Genomic DNA, 20,661 nt, shown 5'->3' with positions numbered 1-20,661 from the left:
ACAGAGGGAAGGAGACAGAGGGAAGGAGACAGAGAGAGGAAGACAGAGAGAGGAAGACAGAGAGAGGAAAACAGAGGGAGGGAGACAGAGGGAGGGAGACAGAGGGAGGGAGACATACAGAGGGAGACATACAGAGGGAGACAGACAGAGGGAGGAGGGTGACAGAGGGATGGAGACAGAGGGAGGGAGACAGATAAGGGAGACAGATGGAGGGAGACAGATGGAGGGAGACAGACAAGAGGGAGACAGACCAGACGGAGACAGACCAGACGGAGACAGACAGAGGGAGGGAGACAGAGGGAAAGAGTGGGAGGGAGACAGAGAGAGAGAGAGGAAGGGAGACAGAGAGAGAGGGAGACAGAGAGAGAGGGAGACAGAGAGAGAGGGAGACAGACAGAGTAAGGGAGACAGAGAGAGAGAGCGGGAGAGGGTGAGATAGACAGAGGGAGGGAGACAGAGAGAAGGAGAGGGAGACAGAGAGAGAGACAGAGAGAGCGAGGGAGACAGACAGACAGCGATAGAAACAGAGACAGACATGCAGGGACAGACAGAGACAGAAGCAGAGAGAGGAACAGGGGCAGACAGATATAGGCAGAGACGGACAGAGACAGAGAGACGGAGAGGGTGACAGAGGGAGTGAGACAGCGACATACAGGGACAGACAGGGACAGACAGACAGATAGAGGCAGAGACTGAGACAGAGAGAGGCAGAGACACAGAGAGAGGCAGAGAGGGAGGCGGAGAGGGAGACGGAGGGAGACAGAGAGAGGGAGACAGAGGGAGAGGTAGACAGAGGGAGGAGGCAGAGGGAGGGAGTCAGGTGGAGACAGAGGGAAGGAGAGGGAGGGAGAAGAGGAAGGGAGACAGAGGGAGGGAAAGAGAGGGAGACAGAGAAAGAGGGAGACAGAGAGAGAGGGAGACAGAGAGAGAGGGAGTCAGCGAGGGAGATAGAGAGGGAGACAGAAGGAGGGAGACAGAGGGAGAGAGACAGAGGGAAACAGACAGAGGGAGACAGACAGAGGGAGAGGGAGACAGAGGGAGAGAGAGATGGAGAGGGAGGGAGACAGAGAGAGGGGGGAGGGAGACAGAGAGAGAGAGAGAGACAGAGAGAGGGAGGGAGACAGACAGACCGAGATAGAGACAGAGACAGACTGAGACAGGGACAGACAGAGACAGATAGAGGCAGAGACAGAGACAGGCACAGGGGCAGACAGATAGAGGCTGAGACAGACAAAGACATAGAGACAGAGGGAGGGAGACAGCGACATACAGGGACAGACAGAGACAGGGACAGACAGACAGATAGAGGTAGGGGCAGACAGATAGAGGCAGAGAATGAGACAGAGAGGGAGAGGGAGACAGAGAGAGGGAGACAGAGGGAGAGAGAGGGGGTGATAGAGGGAGGGAGGGAGAGGGAGGGAGACAGAGAGAGGGAGACAGAGGGGGACAGAGAGAGAGGGAGACAGAGGGAGGTAGGCAGAGAGAGAGAGCCAGATGGAGACAGACAGAGGGAGAGAGACATAGGGAGACAGACAGAGGGAGAAATAAGGAGAGCAAGAGGGAGACAGAGTCAGAGAGAGAGGGAGAGGGAGGGAGACAGCGGGGAGGGAGGGAGACAGAAGGACGTAAACAGAGGGCAACAGACAGAGGGAGGGAGACAGAGGGAGACAGACAGAGGGAGGTAGAGAGACAGAGGGAGACAGAGGAAGGGAGACAGAGGGAGAGAGAGGGAGGGAGACAGAGAGAGAGGGAGAGAGAGGGAAACAGGGAGAGAGGGAAACAGGGAGGGAGGGAGACAGAGAGAGGGAGACAGAGAGAGGGAGACAGAGAGAGAGAGGGAGACAGAGTGAGTGAGGCAGAGGGAGACAGAGAGAGGGAGGGAGGGAAAGAGAGAGAGAGAGAGATAGAGAGAGGGAGGGAGAGAGAGAGAGAGAGAGAGAGGGAGGGAGAGAGAGAGAGAGAGAGAGAGAGAGAGAGAGAGGTGTGTATGCCGGGTCTTGTGGCTCAGTGGACGAAGGCATCAGCTGCAGGGGCCTGTGTTCAACCTCATGGTCTCAAATTTGCTTAAAAATGCACCATTTGCCCACTTTTATTTCCAAATTTTCTTCTGGTGGGAGAACCCCTCCTAAGTGGTTCGGGCTTGCTTGCTACGCTCGCTCGCTACACTGCCTTACTGTGTCCCAAAATGATGCATCTCCAAAAAGTGTCACCAACATGAAAAGTTTGGAAAGCTGTGTACTAAGGACTGGAGTCAGCAGCACGTGACAGAGGACGCATCACACGGACCGCTAAAAAATTACCAATTAATACTAAGTAACTACCTATAATAACTACCTACCTAACACCAATATCTTAGTGACAGGACAAAGGAAAGGAGTCTCTCTAACATTACCTAACTTAAGTTCTCCAAACTCTCTTACATAAAATCGGCCCAAGCAAGCACAAAGTTGCAAACAAGTAAGATTAGTAATGCCGAGCACCTGTCTAGAAGAATAACAATCACATAATATAAGATTTTTAAACGTAACTTACCTGCATGTAAGCAGCAGCAGCAGCATTCTTGCTATTTGGGAAAAAAATAATATTCGCAATATCACAGAACACACATTAGTAATATAAATATAATTAGCTACTCACTAAGCCCCACGAACTCAACACCTAGCAGGTCCTGCTCCCAGGCCAGGATGTCGGACCATCGGTGAGTCAGCTGGTGTGAGTGCACCGGACCTCAGAGCAGCGAAACACCGCTCAGCGCACCCTCGCCCACTGGCGGTGACGCTCCTGGGTCCCATGGTCAGAACTAGGCCTGCCACCTGCTGCCAAGGTTAAAGGGAGGTGGCGCTGCACAAAAAAAATGAGGGAGGTCACTTCCACCTCTGAGAACAAGGCCCGGGTCTCTGAACCCCTTCCGGGTGCCGTCTTCCACAAGGAAGGGGTCTCCTGGTTGCACTACCCTTAACCATGGTTCTGGGGGGGGGGGCATAAAAGAAGATGTACAAGTAAAATATAAAGTCAGGAGAAGAAGTAGCGAAGCGAAAAATAAATAAAAAGCAAGTAATTGAAAAACAGCACAAAAAACGCAGTAAAAGTAGAAATAAATCCAAAATATACACTTAGGAAGAGAGAGGGATAGATAATAAATAAAAAAGATCAGAAAAAAAGTTTTAGAAATAAAGGAGTGAAAAGATTTCACAGGCTTCAAAAACAGGCGCCAGAACCATACAAAGAGTAGAAAAACAAGATGGCGTCGCCCATTGGCGACCGCGTGATGAAGCTTGTGCGATATTTACCCCCGAACACGCAATCCGCGTTGCTGCATGTCAGAAACGTCACGCGAGCATGAGCGAGAATGGGGAACAAGCAACTCCACATGCTCGCGGAACTTCTCGTAGCGTTGCAGTTTTTTTACCACTTCTTGGAGCTTTGCGTAGCTCGGCTATGCAAACTCCGCCCGAGCTTAGTTTTGACTGAGCCCAGGGCTTCTCTGCCCCCAGAGAACAAAGGATTTTGTAATATAAATATTGGGGCCGAGAACTTTAGATCATTCAGGGAATCAAGAGGAACCTTTGCCTATGAGAAGAGCTGGAGAAGCTGAGGAGGAATACTGCCCCTGTGCTGTTTTGCTGTCTGGGGTTGGGCTGCAGTGGCTACTTGCTGCCAAAGAAAGGAGATGGACTTTGCTGTTTGCTGTGTCCCCTGCTTGAGGAAGATCTCCAAGGGCTTGAAAGAGAGCTTGCCTCCTGTTCTGAAGTCCCAGGGACACAAAGAATTAATTTCTTCTGTCTTTCTGCATCTGGAACTAAAGTTTCAGCTGCCACAGAAGGAAATCGCAACACTGACGCCGGCGAGCGAAGAAGTAACCTGCACCGAAGCCGTGGGCACCGCTCAATGAAGAGCTCGACACACCGCCCGGACTTGAACCTTAGGCCCGACGCCTGCTGACGCCGAAGCCATCACCGAGGCCACTGCCTGCACCAGAGCCAAGGACACCGCTCATGACGTCCACAACACAGCTGTGAGGACTAGGCATCGCTAAGGAAGACAAGGAGCTGTGCACGAGTTGTCGCACCTTGGATGTTGGTGTCTAGGTGGTCGGTGTCCGGCGGCATCACCAACAAGCCTTGGTAGCCACAATTGGCGTGAAGAACAAAAAGGAGAAAACGTTGGCACCAGCAAGGTCTAAAGGACTCCCCCAAGTGCAGGAGAGTCAGAGGAGGCCCCGAGCAAGCAGTGGAGCCCACTGAAGCACAGGAAGTCCCTCAAGAGAACCCTCAAGCCGGAGGCACAGGAGTCGCAAGAGGACCTTAAGCAGCTCACCAAATTCGGAGGCCCACAATGCAGAGAGGACTCTTTTCAACAGGAAGTGAGGTGCTGGAGGCTGGAGCTTCTTGTAGCCCGAAAATCTCTGGAGTGCAGAGTAAACAAGCCTCGGCAAGTTGATGTGGTGCACAGGGGTTCAGTCCCAGCAGCCCTGACGAGGGATATTGTCCTCCAGATTGCAGGGAAGACAGGTCAGAGCTCCACTCCGCATTAGATGCTTGGAGCCATGTGGCCCACCCTCATCACGCAGAATAACACAACTGAGTCTTAATTGCCTCCCGTTTCCGAGAACACCATGTAACATAGGGACACGCCCAATTAAGTATCACAGCAGAACTTGCATCCCCAGGAAGTACGCACCACATCCTAGACGATGCAAAGCCTGTGAGTAAATGACAACACACCAGGGATTGTGGGTACTCAACATCAGTTTGTTCCTTACCCCTCATAATCACAGATGCCTGGAAAACAATCTATGCTTTACACTTTCGCAACACTTTAAAAGTATTGCTCCACGCACTTATGATTAACAGGACCGCATCTTGCAATGTCAATGCTATATAGAACTCTCACATTGGGCAACGCTTCAGATACTGATACATGTTTGTTAACCCAGTATCTTTTATCCTCCACAGTTATAGTCCAAGATGGCGAATATGACACTTTGTAAGCCCGGTAACCAATAAATTTGCTGACGAAGATAGGTGAGTGACTCTTCTTACCGGCATACTTACCTATATGCTCACACAGCCTCCTCATAATAGAGACGGCTTTCCTTTGGTCCTGATGAAAGCCAACTGACACGTATGAGCAAAACTAGGCTGAAACTTGTCGACCTTTCACTAGGTGCAATGAACCAATAAAGCATCCATACAAGAAACCTACCTTCGCAGTTTTCAATCAAATCCCTCTTCTGCAACAATAAAGACACAACACACAGGAGAGTAGATAATTTTATTCCAGTAATTCATTCATGACTGTCGTGAACCAGGTAGAGGATAACAGAGCACCTAGAGAACTGGACACTCAGGTGTTAAGACCCAATGATGATGCAATCCACCTAACCACACCAGCGGAGGATCAAGATATACCTGAGATCAACGCCGAACTGGCTGAAAATAGGGAATATCTGATGAAGCAGAAAATAACTAAACTTCAAAAAGACATCAAGAAGTTTTCGCAAGAAAAGGTATATCCCTACTTGAAGGCAGACTATACGTCCACAGTCACTAGTTACTCATCAGATGAAAACTCAGGACCATCTAGACGAGGTTCCTCAACCAACAGTGACTCCAGTACAGGTAGTTGGAATAACAACAACAGGAAGACTAGGCCTTACCAACAATCAGGCTACCCAGCATACAATATGCCTCCTTTTCAGGGACCACCCCCCTTCTGGCAATATCCGATGTACCACCAAGGCCCCCCTCCGCCCTTTTTCCAACCCCGGGATGATCAACCTTTTTTAGACAGAGGCTGGGGCAGAGGAAGAGGGCGCAGAAGAGGGCGTCAACAAAAAAGAGTCCAATGGCAGGAACAACCACCGAGGACAGTGGAAACCAGGAGCCAGACCAGGGACAAGAGAGACTGATGATTAATCTGTCCTCTAGACCACTCAACCCAGTGGAAGTAAGTGTGCTCCAGAAAGGGTTAGGGTTTGTCCCCACACCCAAAACAGATAGATTCCGTGACACGTGTGAGATCCAGAACCTTTTCCGCAAAATCAGGTTAAAGGCATTCTTTCAAGATCATCCACCACTCAATCACGAAGATTCTGGCCTTCATAGACCTTCTACCTTCACGCCCACAAGGAGCATGGTCCCACCAGAAGTACTGACCTTTGAAAAGGCAGTCTTGAAGGATCTCAATACAGATACTGGTCCCATTCCTTTTCAGAACTTAGCCACGAGTGAGAAGGCAGCCATAAGAGACCTGGCAAACGATAACACCATCGTCATAAAACAAGCTGACAAGGGCGGGGCGACTGTTATCATGTCTGCAGTTGATTACGACATTGAATGCCGCAGACAACTGACCAATACTAGATATTACACACCCATCCAAGAAGACCCCACTCCGCGCCTCACTCGTACCATAGGCTCTATGGTCTCCACGGCTGAGTTAGAAGGGTGGATTACTAAAAAAGAAGCCAATTTTCTTATAGCTAAAGAACCAGTGATCCCCTTCTTTTACTGTCTGCCCAAAATTCATAAGGGAATATCCCCTGTTCCAGGACGTCCGATTGTTTCCGGTATAGGTTCTATTTTGGAACCATTATCACAATTTGTTGACCACTTTATCCAGCCCCTGGTTAAAGCAACCCCCTCCTATATCCAGGATACCTCTGATATTCTTCGTCTTCTGGAAGGGTTCCAATACCCACAGGAAATCAATCTCTTGCTGACACTAGATGTCGAGGCGTTGTATACCAACATACCCCAACAAGCAACCCTCCAAGTTATCGAGGATGCATTAAGCAGCAGTGAGATTAGTTCTAACACACCAGTATCATTCATCATGGAATGTGCTAGCCTGGCTTTGACACAGAATTTTTTCGAGTACAACACACAATTGTACCATCAAACCCAGGGCACTTCCATGGGCAGTACATTCGCGCCGAGTCTGGCATGCATGTACATGTCAGCTTTCGAGAGTAGGGTGATACATCATCCCTCCAACCCCTACTCTGCGAATGTACTGCTCTGGAAAAGGTTCATCGACGACATCCTGGTTCTGTGGAAGGGAAACTACACGAATTGCACAGAATTCTGTACATGGATTAACACCCTTAATCCCTATTTGAGATTCACCCATACCATCTCTGATACAGAAGTACCTTTCTTGGATCTTCTTGTCCACCTGGAAGGGGGGACAATCTCCACGAGTCTGTATCGTAAGCCCACAGACAGGAACAGCCTTCTCTTATTCAGCAGCTACCATTCCAAAGCGCTAAGAGAAAATTTACCTTTTGGTCAGTTTCTGCGAATCAGAAGGAACTGCAGTTCTGTGGCTGATTATCAGAAAGAGTCCTTAACGCTTATGCATGACTTAATCAAGCGCGACTACCCCTCACAGGTTGTGTCTCGCGCTCGCAAACGAGCGAGAAATAACAACAGAGAGAGTCTGTTAGAAGTTAACACTAAAGAACCTGATCAATCCTTAACCTGTGTCACCACCTTCACCCCTAATTCGAACAGGATTAAGGCGATCATTAAAAAACACTGGGGTATTCTCAACACTGGAGATCTAGATTTGGAAGTCCCCAGATTTGCGTTTAAACGCACGAGCAACCTTAAGGACCTTTTAATACACACTAGGCCTAAGAAACCAGCTACTGGGTCTCAGAGACTACTATGGAACCTACCCCCAGTTAGGGGTCATTACCCTTGTGGGATGTGCTCGATGTGTCCTCAGACACAAATCAGTAAAGAACTGGCACTCCCTAATGACGTGACATGGCAGATCAATAAACATACTAATTGCAACTCAACAAATTGCATTTATTTGATGACGTGCCCATGTGGCTTACCATATATAGGTATGACCACACGCGCAGTTAAGACGCGTATGCTGGAACACAAGAGTAATTTCAGATGCGCTAAGACTAATACTAAAATGACGACCCACTACAACTTGGTACGTCATGCACCCACTTCTTTCAAATGGGTGGTTCTGGAATCTCACCCCCACATGTCAAAAAATGCCCTCTTCAGACTTGAACAGCGTTGGGTCCTGAGATTGACAGCTGATACAACTGGCCTGAATAAGGACATTCCGTGGAGTAGTCTAACTTGACTTAGACTATCTTCTTCTTGGAAATGTGGTGTTATCTTGTATATGTGACTTTACTTATATCCATACTCGATGAGTCTTTTCTCTGCACAGGAATGCATTTTTTTAGGCCATTAATATAATTTTTAACAACCATTGCTGAACATGCCCTTGATTTCGGTTGTTCTTGACTTTCCAAGTCGGTCAGTGGTTACATAATAATTATTGATTTTAGAAAAAAAATTTTAAATACTTAGGACTCACTAACCCCTTCCCGAATATTAGGGTTGCCAGGACTGTGTGCATATTGCGCGCCGCGCTCCATCAGATTATGTTGCGCGGGATATTTACTGAACACTACAGCGTTCAGGTAGATATCATTTATTCTCACGATCGGGTGCATTGTTTAGTTGTTGTGAGCACGCGTCATCCCAATGCTCACATTAACACCATTACATGAGTAAACACCCTTTTGACAATCGTTGAGGGGACCATCGTTTTTGTCAATGGGATCCCCGCCCTCTCGTGTCTTTCTCACAGGAGAGGGGGAGTCTTTCTTGTAACAATATCCCTTTTTTATCACTTCCGGCATCTCGGACTTTTTATATAGGAATAACGGGTGGAGGTCTAGTTTCTAGGACGTAGCCACGCCCCCTTCACTGGTTACCGCCCGAGACGTAGTGACGTAACACGTTGCACCGCTCGCTTAATTGGGAACCTCCCCATGGGAACTTCACCAGACTCGAGCAGCTGGCGGGGTCGTAGGTTTACGGTAACGTGAGTCCAACGCAACCGTGAGTACATATTTTTCGTTTCTCTCGTCAATTTCGGCATGCCCGAGAGAGTTGGCATGCGGCTCATTGAGCCTATTGCTCACCACGCTTTAGAGGCGATACTGTCCGTAGACAGCATGTACAATCTCTGCTCACGGCGGTCTCCCCAGCGCTTTCGTGCCACGCGCTGGGATGAGTCCATCCTTATTTTTCTATCACCAACTGCGTGTGCAAGTCTTTTGATTAACTGACTGCCACAACCCCTGCACGCCTTTTGGCAACACGCTAAGACCAGTGCTGCCACGTTTCGAGTCCCACACATTGGGGATGCGATATTAGGAGCACTGACAGGGATTGTACCCGCGCTATCAGCACTGAGCGGGCACTGTTCCAACATTTTCAAAGTATATGTCATAACTGTAGTAAGCATCTACCAGAGTGCTCCGGGGAGTTTGTTTTACATGTATCTTTATCTGCAATAAGCAACTATATACGCTGATGTTCCCCATGAGAATAATTACCATATGGGTTGTCCATCTTTTGTTGAGTGCAATTAACACGGATTTTCCTGACGCACTTGTTGTTTTTTACTTTTCTTCCTCCTTTTTAGGACACTAACAATTAGTGTGTTCCTACCCTGACCACATTATCTCCACAGCCTAATGGGGTGAGTTTTGTATATAACCAAGAGTACCATGCCTTCTAAGAAATATAGATTTAGTCCTCCCATAAGATTCTGCTGTTTGCCTCGACAAAGTCCTTTTAATACATGCTCACTTTCGATGCATGCCACGGTTTCTGGTTTGACATAATACGTAAACTTTAATTGAATCAGATGCCTCGAACGGATGTACAATAACAATGTTCTTTTCAATAATTGTGTGTTTTTCTTCACAGGTTGTGTGTTCTTGATTTACACGGCACCACACGTTTTTAGGGTGCTGTACGTGTGGCTACCATTGACACCTCTTAGAGGTTGTGGCCACCACCAAAAAGGTGCAGGTAGCCGTATCCATTGGTCCTGAAGAATTGCCATTTAATTAATATCCAGGCAAGAAACATGTTGACCTTTTTTATTATTATTGTAGCACATATCACTCATACACCTAATGGTGAGAGATGTGCAGATTGCTTTTAATCAGGTTGGTGACCATACTTTATTAAATTAGTTTGAAGTGGATCACCTACCCTGTTTTAGTACACTTACCTTTCACTCCACTTGCACCTACACTAGTTACATCAACTAACTGTTTCCCCACACACCTCACTCACCGGCGTTTGGAAATAAAGATCTCCGATAGGAAGGCCCCCTTGGGGTGCCTGATCGGGCATTGCACCGCCGGCCCGATAAGGAGCAAAGACCCGGTGATGAAGCAAGACACCCGCTTGTTGGGTGTGTGAGGGTCTTCATTTCCAGTAGGAGTACCTTTTACTCCGCTTAACTAGACCGTTTTCACACCATCACCCTGGGACCTAGTGATTCTAACACACACTACGTTATTATTAGGAACTGCATACCCTTTTGTTAAAGATCAAGATATACCGCCATTATGCTAGTGTGGTTGAGGGTCTCTATCACAATTTTCTTTAAGACTCTGGAAAAACGACTTATGTGATTCATTCACTTTGATTATTAACAGGCCTCTAGGTAGCCACAGAACCACCACCTGTGTTGCTGAGCCTCGGGATATCTGTGGGGTGTCAGGAGCAGCAGACTGGTTAGCTTCGGTACGGTGCCTGCTCATGCAAGGGAGTGACTCCTTCACTCTAAGGGAGAATTCTTTGGGTGTTCTTGATGCCCACAGGTCTTTTGGAGAATCTGGATGAAGCACAGACACAGACAACGCAGAAGACTTGAAGAACAGAGAGACCAGGAGCAGCAGGAGTCTTCCTTGGTGCAGTTTTGGTTCCAGTCAAAATCCCACAAAGTCTAAGTGTCCAGACGATTGAAGAGCGACGTAGTTTCAGGGTTGAGTCTGGTCCCATGACAAATTTGAAAAGCCACTGAGAGGGCAGCCCTTAAATATGCTAAGGAAAGGGTCGGTGTGTCCCTCACAGTGGAGGGGTTTAACAGATGGGAGGATACTACCCTGTCCTTTGTCCAGTTTTGCTCCAGAGTGGGAACCAACGCTTCCTGAACTGGCTCAAGCTGGAGGATGCAAGAAGGGCACCATCTATGCCCTTCAAAGCAGTCTGATGGCACTGGTACGTGCCCTCACCCCAGCCCAAAACACTAAGACCTGTCTGGGAGGGGGTTAAACCTCCCTGTGACAGGAAATCTATTGTTCTACCTTCCCCTGCTTGAGTTTGGCTTCGGAATCATGTTGTGGTTGACAGCAGCACTAGCTTGCTGGCAGACCCTGAAAGGCTGTTAACGGGACTACAGGGGGATCCCCTAAGGGTCCCCCAGTACATGGGATCATAATTCCAACACATTTTTTATACCAAATATGACCGGGCTCGGTGCAGCTATTATATAGTTAGACAATATGACCGATGTTCACTTGGGGCCACATGCACCATTCAAAATACCAGTCGCAAATGGGTATATTAGCAGAATCTGCCCCTTTGCGACAGGTAAATTTGCATTTGGGATGCATCCTTCCAAATGCACAAATCGCAATTTAAGTAATCACAAAATTTGTGATTACTTAAATTGCGATTGCATTTAGGGAATTGCAAATTGTGATTGCCTAAATGCAATGCATTAACCCATAATAAATTAGTGATTTTGCAAAAACGAAACACAAACTACCATCAATTCAAAGCTGATGATAATTTGCGAGTACTTTGAAAAATGCACAAAAGTGCATTTTTCAAAGTTCCATGTTGCACACATACATGCCCTTGGAGCATGTGTGTGTGCAACATGTGGTAACATTGCAATTTCAGGGAGTGTATCAGGGTGTCCTTTTGGCACCCTTGCACCCTTGAAATTGGATGCGCAATTTGCAAGTACCTATTTGGTACTCGCATATTGCGCATGCAATTCCCATTCATTCCTATGGGCCTCTAGGCCCGTAGGAATGAATGGGAAGCAATTCCTTAATTGCGATTCGCAAGTTGCGAGTCGCAATTAAGGAATGTGTAGGAATCACAATTTTTTTGGCAATTCCTACATGCATAAGCAATTGCGATTCCTAAATTGCGTTTTCTTAAAAATCGCAATTTAGGCATCGCAATTACACAATTTGATGCATGTGGCCCTATATGTCTTAAAATGATTGACTGAACTTACAAAGCCTGGAGAATCATCTCTGGGGGTTTTATAGGTGTGTCCTGCTCATACAGGGGAACCCTCACACTTATAACCAAGAACCCTGTCCTCAGGACTAAAGAGCCTGCCATAGGGGTGACATATAGGTTTTAAGTGCAATGACCTCAGCTATAAGGAAACTTATATCTGCCGTGAGATGTGCAAGAAGCAATTCACACAGGGTGCAATGGCAGGCCCTTAGTCACAGGTTAAGTGGATTCCCATGGGTGGCACAATACATGCTTCAGCCCATGGGAGACCCCTGGTGTACCTATGCCCTGGGGACCTCAGTACCATACTCTAGGGACTTACAAGGGGGCACCAGTAGCTAATTGTGGAGGTACCAAAGTACTTACCAGAACCAATTTAGGGGAGAGAGTACAGATGCTGGGGTCCTCATTAGCAGGATCCCATCAGACTAGGTCAAAAACATCCTGACACAAGGCAAAAAGTGAGGGTAATCATGAAAGCAGATCCTACTTTCCTAGGATTAGACTTGGGTGAAATTTGAGTAATTTGCATACATGCACATCAAATATGTGAAATCACAAGTTATTACACAAAATGCTATTCTGCCATTACATACTATTTTAAGAGCAAATGCATTCTCCTGTTTTTGGTGCAAGTATGCATTTCATGCAAAAAAAGCTAAAAAAAAAGTGCAAAAGCTCAGATGATACATCAGTTGCTGGCCTTCAGTTTTTTTGACAAAAGTGAAGGATGGATGTAGGAGTCTGGCTTGGTATATGGTGCAAATTTATCTAGTGAAGCACCTTGCACTAATCCAGACAACCCATACTGTAATTTTAGTGGTCCGAGACAGCCATAGAAAGCTGTGAAAGTGGTAGCAGGAGAGAGAAGCCTTCAGGCTTATCTCGAAGGAGTGTTGTTAAGCAGCTTGTTTTGCCTGATCTAATCTTGTAGTGTAAGTTAAATGATAAAGAACCACAAAGCGCATACATAAAGATTGTTATATTTATTACACAAAACTCACTAACACATTGGTTTATCTCCTACCCGGACATATAGACACAAATACACAATAATACTTAAATTGCGATAGGTAAGCAAGCAAAAAATACAGTGATTTCTAGGGAAGACTAAACCATATACTTAAAAAGTGGAATGCGAACAGCGACCGAAGTACCCTAAGAAAGGGTTGGAATGACTCAGGGGTCCCTCCCAGAGGAGAGGCTAGACAGAAGGGAGGATACTCCCATGTACTTTGTCTAGTTTCGCGCCAGAGCGAGACTCAAGAGCTCCCTGAAGTGGCTCAAACCAAAGTATGCAAGGAGGGCACCAAAATGTGCCCTTGAGCGCAGTACATATAGTTAGCCATCACGCAATGACGGATTGCCTTTATATGTGTACAAATGGCTGGCTGCACTTACAAAGCCTGGAGAATTGACTCTGGGGTTTGTAGGGGTGTCTTGCTCTTGCAGGGGCACCCACCCACCTATAACCCAGCACCCTGCCTTCAGGATTGAAAGGCCTCTCTTGGGGGGGACTTATAGGTTTTAAGTGCAGTGACCTCAGACATAAGCAAATGTATATGTGTCATGAGTGGTTCTAGCACCAGCTTACACAGGCTGCAATGGCAGGCCTGTAGTCACTGTTTGAGTGGTCTCTCAGGGGGGGCACAATACATGCTGCAGCCCATGGGAGACCCCTGGTGTATCTATTCCTTAAGTACCTCAGTACCATATACCTGGGACATATAGGGGTACACCAGTAACCAATTGTGGAGGTACAGAAATACTTACCATGGTCAAAATTATTGAGAAAGCACAGTGACTGGGGTCCTGATTAGAAGGATGCCAGTCAGACTAGTTAAAAACACACTGACACCAGGCACAAAGTGGGGGTAACCATGCTGGAAAGATTCTGCCTTCCTACAATGGAATGCTAAAATTAATCTCAGCCATTGATAATTACTCAGACCGCACCCCAGTCCATTGTTATCTTGCACACCATACCACCTCAGTCTGGACCCAGCCGTATGTAAATCAGTCTGGATCCTGCTGCAGTGGGAACCATCCAGCTCGAGCTGCCAGGCCAGGTCCTCTCTGAACAGGAACACAAGCAACCAGAGGCCGATTTTGCCCTTTTCATGGCTCATCAGCCAGGTACAGCTTAATTCCAGTGGCACAGTGAGCACAGAAACCACTTCTAGGCATACCTGTCCCATTTATGACATCACACTCAAGTGTACAAAAAAGTGATGCACTGAATGCTTGAATTAATGTCAGTCACTGGTAATTACGTGGGATCTCAGTCCATCGCTATCTTGCACACAATGTCATCTCAATGTGGACCCAGCCATATGCAAATCAGCCTAAACCATGCTCCATTGGCATTACTCACCTCTGGTTGCCACTGAAAGGAACTCAGGCGTTCCCACTCCATCTCCAAGCATGTTGATGGATCCTGGCCATCCCTCACCGAAACCACATCTCCGGTCACCTGAGAAACCTCCACTGGCTCAAGATCAACAAAAGAATCACCCTCAAGCTCCTCACACACGCCTACAAAGCCCTACACAACACCGCCCTGAATACCTCAACCACCGCCTCTCCTTCTACACTCAGACCAGACAGCTCCGCTCCACCCACTATCCCACAGATCTGCAAGACATTGGCTGGAGGAAGATCCTTCTCCTACCTCACTGCAAAGTCCCGAAACTCCCTACCTCTGAACCTCAGACAATCACCGTTTCTGCCTCAATTCAGGAAGGACTTCAAGACCTGGCTATTTGACTGAACTGCAGACCCTCCCCCCTGCACCATGAGACCCTTACGGGTGAGTAGTTGCGCTCTATAGGAAGTCCGATTGATTGATTGATTGATTGATAGGTGGAGGCATTGGAAACCGGAGTGGAGAACCATTTCCCTCGACTGGGAGAGAAGGTTTGACGCAGGAGGTCAGCATACCACACCAATCTTGGACAATGCGAGGAGATCAAAATTACTTGGGCCCAGACTTGGCGAATTTTCCTGAGACTACGGGGAAACTCGTAAACCAGTTGAAAGATCCACCTAAACTGAAATGCGTTTCCCATGGTTCCCTTCGACGGATACAAGAACGCACGGAATTGCTTTCACAGAGCATTTTCTGAGGAGGCGAACAAGTTCACCTGAGGAGTGCCCCCACTGCACTACCTCATGTAGAAGATGCCACTCATGGTCGCCAGGACAGCATTCACTCAGGCTGTCGGCTCTGACATTCAGAGACCCTGCCAGGTGATTGGTGGGCAGCAAGATCCCTTGGAGGTAACCAAGATTACAGTCTCATTGCTCCCTGGCAAAGGATATGAGAACCTACTCCCCCTTACTTGTTGACTAAGCAGATCACTGCTGTGTTGTCTGTCGAAATTTGGATGAACTGACTTCAGATGGAGGGGAGGGAGGCTCTGAGCACCAGCTGAATCGCCCTCAGTTCCACAGGTTGATGAACTGAATTGAATTTCAAAGCTTTATTCGATATTCTGTATTGAATTCATAAAAGCATAGAAATTAAAAAACAGACACACACCAAAAAAAAAAAAAAATCACCAAGGTAAAAAACAGGATTAAAAAAACAGTGTTGATACAGATCGAGCATATCGTATTTGGAAAAAACAGATATAATAAAAACCATATGAAAACTGATGTGTACATGAATAAAGTGCATTACATAGACTTTCTGAATTTTATCAGGAGTTTTAAAAAGCTGGATGTAGCGTGAGCCACTGAGTGGTTCTCTAGCTGTTGCAATCTCACATAAGCAGCTCTACCAGAGCAGAGGCCCCACTCTTTAAGGATTGGTCTCAAAATAATCCTTCGTGGAACAGAATAAAATTTACAAAATAAGAGACAGTGCAAATTAGATTGGGGCGATGAATCATCACAGGGGCAGGAGGGCAAGTCCCTCGACCAATTATTGCAAGATGGAAAAGTAACAATACGGAAGAAAGTACCAAATCTAAAGCGTGTTAGCAACATTCTTGAGAAACAGTTTAGGTCACCAACGAGGTACATTTGCGGCCCAGGTTTGATGGTAATTTCCTGGTATGTCAACACAGTGTTTTTTTGTTTTTCTATAGACCATCTTTTGTTAGCTAGATGTTTCATGGCCAGTTGTTTCAGTGATTTTCTAGAAATCAATTCCATAGTAGATGGGGTAGAGAAAAACTCGGGATGGCCACACTCAGTCAACAGGTCTTGCACGTGGGACAACCATTTAATATGTCTGACTCCATCCAAGGTGAGACAGTCAATAATTAAGTTGCGGTTAAAAGCGGTCTCCGGGGTAACCCACACCTTGTGCCATAAAAGAATAGGTGCAATTTTAATAGTGTCAGAAATAAAAGGGATACCTAATTCAGTGTGGGTACGATAAGTGGCTGAGAATTTTGGGGCTCCCAGCAGATATCGGAGGTATTGATTTTCAATTAATTGAATAGGTGTTATGTTTTCAATACCCCAGAGACCCGATCCATAGATGGCCGTGCATGTACCCTTTGCCTGATATAGTGTAATTAGTTCTTTGACTGGTCTGCCACCAAGTTTAGCCGCAAAGTTGTGTAGTGCGCCAACCGCTCTCGAGAAGGCTAATTTTCTCGCTTTTACCGCTGTATGCCAGGTGCATTTCCTGTCAAAGGTTATTCCAAGATAGGGAAATTTATCGGTGATCTCCAACCTCTTACCCTCAAGGTATATAGAACAGGGTACTTTCTTGAAACCGTGCCCACAGGCCATGATATACGTCTTAGAAGTGTTGACTTTTAGCCCCTTATCATTCATATAGGTATTAAATTTGTTGACAGCTACCTGAAGCCCCTGCCTGGTTTGCGACATGATAGCCGCGTCGTCGGCATATAGTAGTATGGGGACAGGGTGGCCCTGGGAGGAAGGGAAATCGAAAGGGAGTCCCTTGAGGTGCTCGCCAATAGAGTTTATGTATAGAGTAAATAACAGGGGTGAAAGAATGCACCCCTGTCTTACTCCCCTCTTGATGGAAAATTTGGACGAGCACTCACCTTGTTTACCAAAGCGCACCCTGGCCCCAGCGCCCCTGTATAATTCCTTGATAAAATTTAAAATTGGTTGGTCGATGCCCAGGTTCGACAGCGTGGACCAAAGTTGGTTATGATCCACGCAATCGAACGCAGAGCTCAAATCAATGAAAGTAATAAAAAGGTTCCCCTTCCTGGCCTGGGTGTACTTAGAAATTAAAAAATACAAATTTAAGCTCTGCTCTACTGTTCCCATGCCGGTGCGGAAACCATACTGGAGGCTGGATATGATGTTAGCTTCCTCAGCCCACAGTTGGATTCTCTTTAAGACAATGCGACCGGCCACCTTCATTAGTGTGTCAAGAAGGGAAATAGGCTGATAACAGGTTGGATCTTGTCTATTTCCCTTCTTGAATATCAGAACCACTATGGCCTCAGTCCATGTTGGTAATATCCCCACTTGGCATGCGCTATTCATGACATTGGTTAAAAGTGGTGCCCAGAGGTCGATTTCGTGTTTAAAAACATCGGATGGTATACCGTCTGGGCCGGGCGCCTTTCCTAAGGGACACTCGCTGATTGCCATTTTAACCTCGGCGTAGATAAACGAAATTCCCAAAGGATAAGCACCCATACAAGGACTTTCCACATTTCCGAGGTAATGGTAGGAACGGGAGGTACTAATAGGGAAGGGGTTTCGTTATCGTATAGCTGTTCAAAGTGAGTGACCCAGGCTTCACCATTTATGGCGATATCTATCTTTTATCACGAAAAACAGGAGCGTTGACCACTTTCCAGAATGCACTAGAGTCCCTATTTTTTGAGGCTGAAATTAAGGCCTGCCATGCTTCTTTTTTCAGTGATTTCTCCCTGTTTTTTATTGCCAAACGATAAAGATGTCTGGCTTCTCTAATCTCAGGAGGGGATCTAGGAGTAGCGTGGAGGACCGTCTTCAAATTTTTTAGTGCAGTGGTACACTTATGATCGAACCAGCCAGAGTGGCAGCTCGATTCCGGGCGATGATATCTGGTCAATAAGTGTTTTAAGGCTAATTGGATTTTTGAAAAAGAATCCAAAATTATTAATGGGTCGACACTGGGGGAGAGGCAGATGAATATTTCCTTCCTCGTCTTCGATAACAGTTTAGTTAAAAGGCCCACGGGATCAACCTTGTCCCATTTGAGGGTGTAACCGTTTTTGCGCGCAAGGGTGATCGGGAGTTGGTAAGTGGGGTTGATTTCCTTCCGCATCCGCTCTGGTTCTGCCTTTTTTATGGAGAAAGAAATTGGATAGTGGTCTCCGTGAATGACATCTAACGTCTCCCATGAAGTTATTAAGTGGGATTACGTTCTAGAAAGGAGGGTAAAATCAATGATAGAATTACACCCTTTACCATGGAAGGTTGGCTGGAACAGTTGGAGCGGCGAGCATAGCTCATTTATATATATGAGGTTAAAATAGGACAAAAAATTATTTAGGATGTCACCCTGTCTAGAATGAACAAAGTGGCTCGGGTTCTCGTCAGTAGGGTTACCGAGGCCGCACAAGCCCTTGGGTCCGTCCTGACAAATATTACAGTTAAAATCGCCCACCCAGACCAGAAAAAACTCTCCACCTATTCTTTCCTTGGTAGAAGAGACATCACTTAGGAGATTGTTTATAACGCTATCCAGGTTGACAGTGGACACATTATTATAAAAATTAATTAAAATCTTGTTGATAGAAATGCCCCATCTAAGAATTAAAATCTGATAGTTTTCAGCCAGGAGTTGGTTTAAGACAGTAAGGCCACTCTGTATGCTAAGATATATGCATAGACCCCCACTGTTTCTACCGTGTGAGGAGGGTAGAGCTGGTGAGTGGAAGGTCCGATACCCCAGTAGGTGTGCCGGATCTATGGCCCAAGTTTCCTGCAGACATATGATGGTGTAGTTCTCCACCAAGTCCCGCCAAGACTGTTGGCCAAGTTTATTTAACAGCCCTGCCACGTTCCAGGACAAGAATAAGTATGAGGAGGCAGATGGATTTGGTGCCTTGTGTAGGACAGTATCAAAAGATTCCCCAGCCATGAGAGTGGGAAGGGGAATTGGTTGTAAAGAATCCCCCTGTACCCTCATTTCCAGTGGAGGTGGAATTTGTTGAATTAGTGACCCATTGGGCGTGGGAAAGGACCTTCCTGTTTCAATTGGTTTGATAGCTTCGCTAACTGCGGTGGTAGTGTTGAAGCTGTCAGGAGAGGGGTCATGCCCACGCCAGTGTTGGTATGCATAGATCCCAGGTAGAGGACCGGGTTTCAGAGGGCATGGAGTAACCTTCAGCTGTCAATCCAGGTCCTCGAGGCTTGACAGTGGTTCGAATTGGTTACGTAATGGAATACTCCATAGCTCATTGTGATTTATGTGTTGGTAGTTGCCATAATAATGAAAGGGCGGCCTATGAGTACGTCTAGGTGGAAAGGAGGGGGGGGGGGGAATGATTGAGAAGAACCTGTTCTTCTGGAGACCTGATCTCCAGATGGACTCCCCTCCCTAGGGTGGAGGCATTCGTTACTACTGTAGTCATGGCCGCAGGGTGAGTAAAGGCCATCGTTCATATCTGTACCAGCAAGAGGCTTCTGCCTTAAAGCTTTTCAAACACAAAAAAAAGAGGATTCTGCCAAAGAGCTGGGGAGATAACGATGGAGTCCGATAGGCCCCCCTCATATGTAGCCACTGTCTGACAAAGATGGGGTACAGGAGCTGTAACTCCTCCTATGCACCCTTTTTCTATTTGTTTAACCCTGTCAAGGGGAACCAGCAATTAATGTGTTTATAGGGTACCTCCTTAGACAGTTTTAACTCACTTCTTTTTTTGCATTTGGGATCCCTCACTAGGAAAACTTTTTGTTTCTTTTCTCTTCTTTTTTCTAAACAAAACTACGATTCACCCTGTGTGTTGGTCTGCACCTGGGTGTTGTTAGTGGCCCTATGATGAAGCATGGCATTACATAGTAGGTGAGGGCACTTTTAAAAAATCTAATGATTTCCCCTACTAATTCTTTACTCTGACCCTTCTGATATAGATACAGATAGAGGAATAACTGCACAGTCACAGCACACTTTAGTCCTTCTCTTTTTGTGAGTCTAGGTATGTCTGTCACAGCCAGAGGACTTAACAGTTGAGAAAGTTTATAAGGCCATGTTAGGGGACATGGAAAGAAAACATTCTGTACACATACGGTGCTCCAACGGTTTTCAAAAAAGTCTGATTACAAGTGCTAAAGCTAGTCTAGAAAATTGCTGGAAAATAACTAGTTAACAAGTACCAAGATTACACCATATACAAACGCTGTTGGACCCATAATTTTGTTATTCTGAATCGAATCTGACACAGTGAGGTCAGATATGGGCACTCTAACAAAGTAAGAGATCTGGTCTGATGGTGATAATAGGACTTAAAAAAAGGAAATGCTCAAACCTCTCTATAGCAGGCTACAGCCCATAGGAATGATTTAAGGGTCGTAAATCCTGATATTATGATGAATGCTTATGAGCCGTGCGACTGTGCGC

Source organism: Triturus cristatus, chromosome 1_1 (assembly GCF_964204655.1).
Source record: "Triturus cristatus chromosome 1_1, aTriCri1.1, whole genome shotgun sequence".
In the NCBI taxonomy this organism is placed as follows: domain Eukaryota; kingdom Metazoa; phylum Chordata; class Amphibia; order Caudata; family Salamandridae; genus Triturus; species Triturus cristatus.
Note: the sequence above shows the minus strand (reverse complement) of the source record.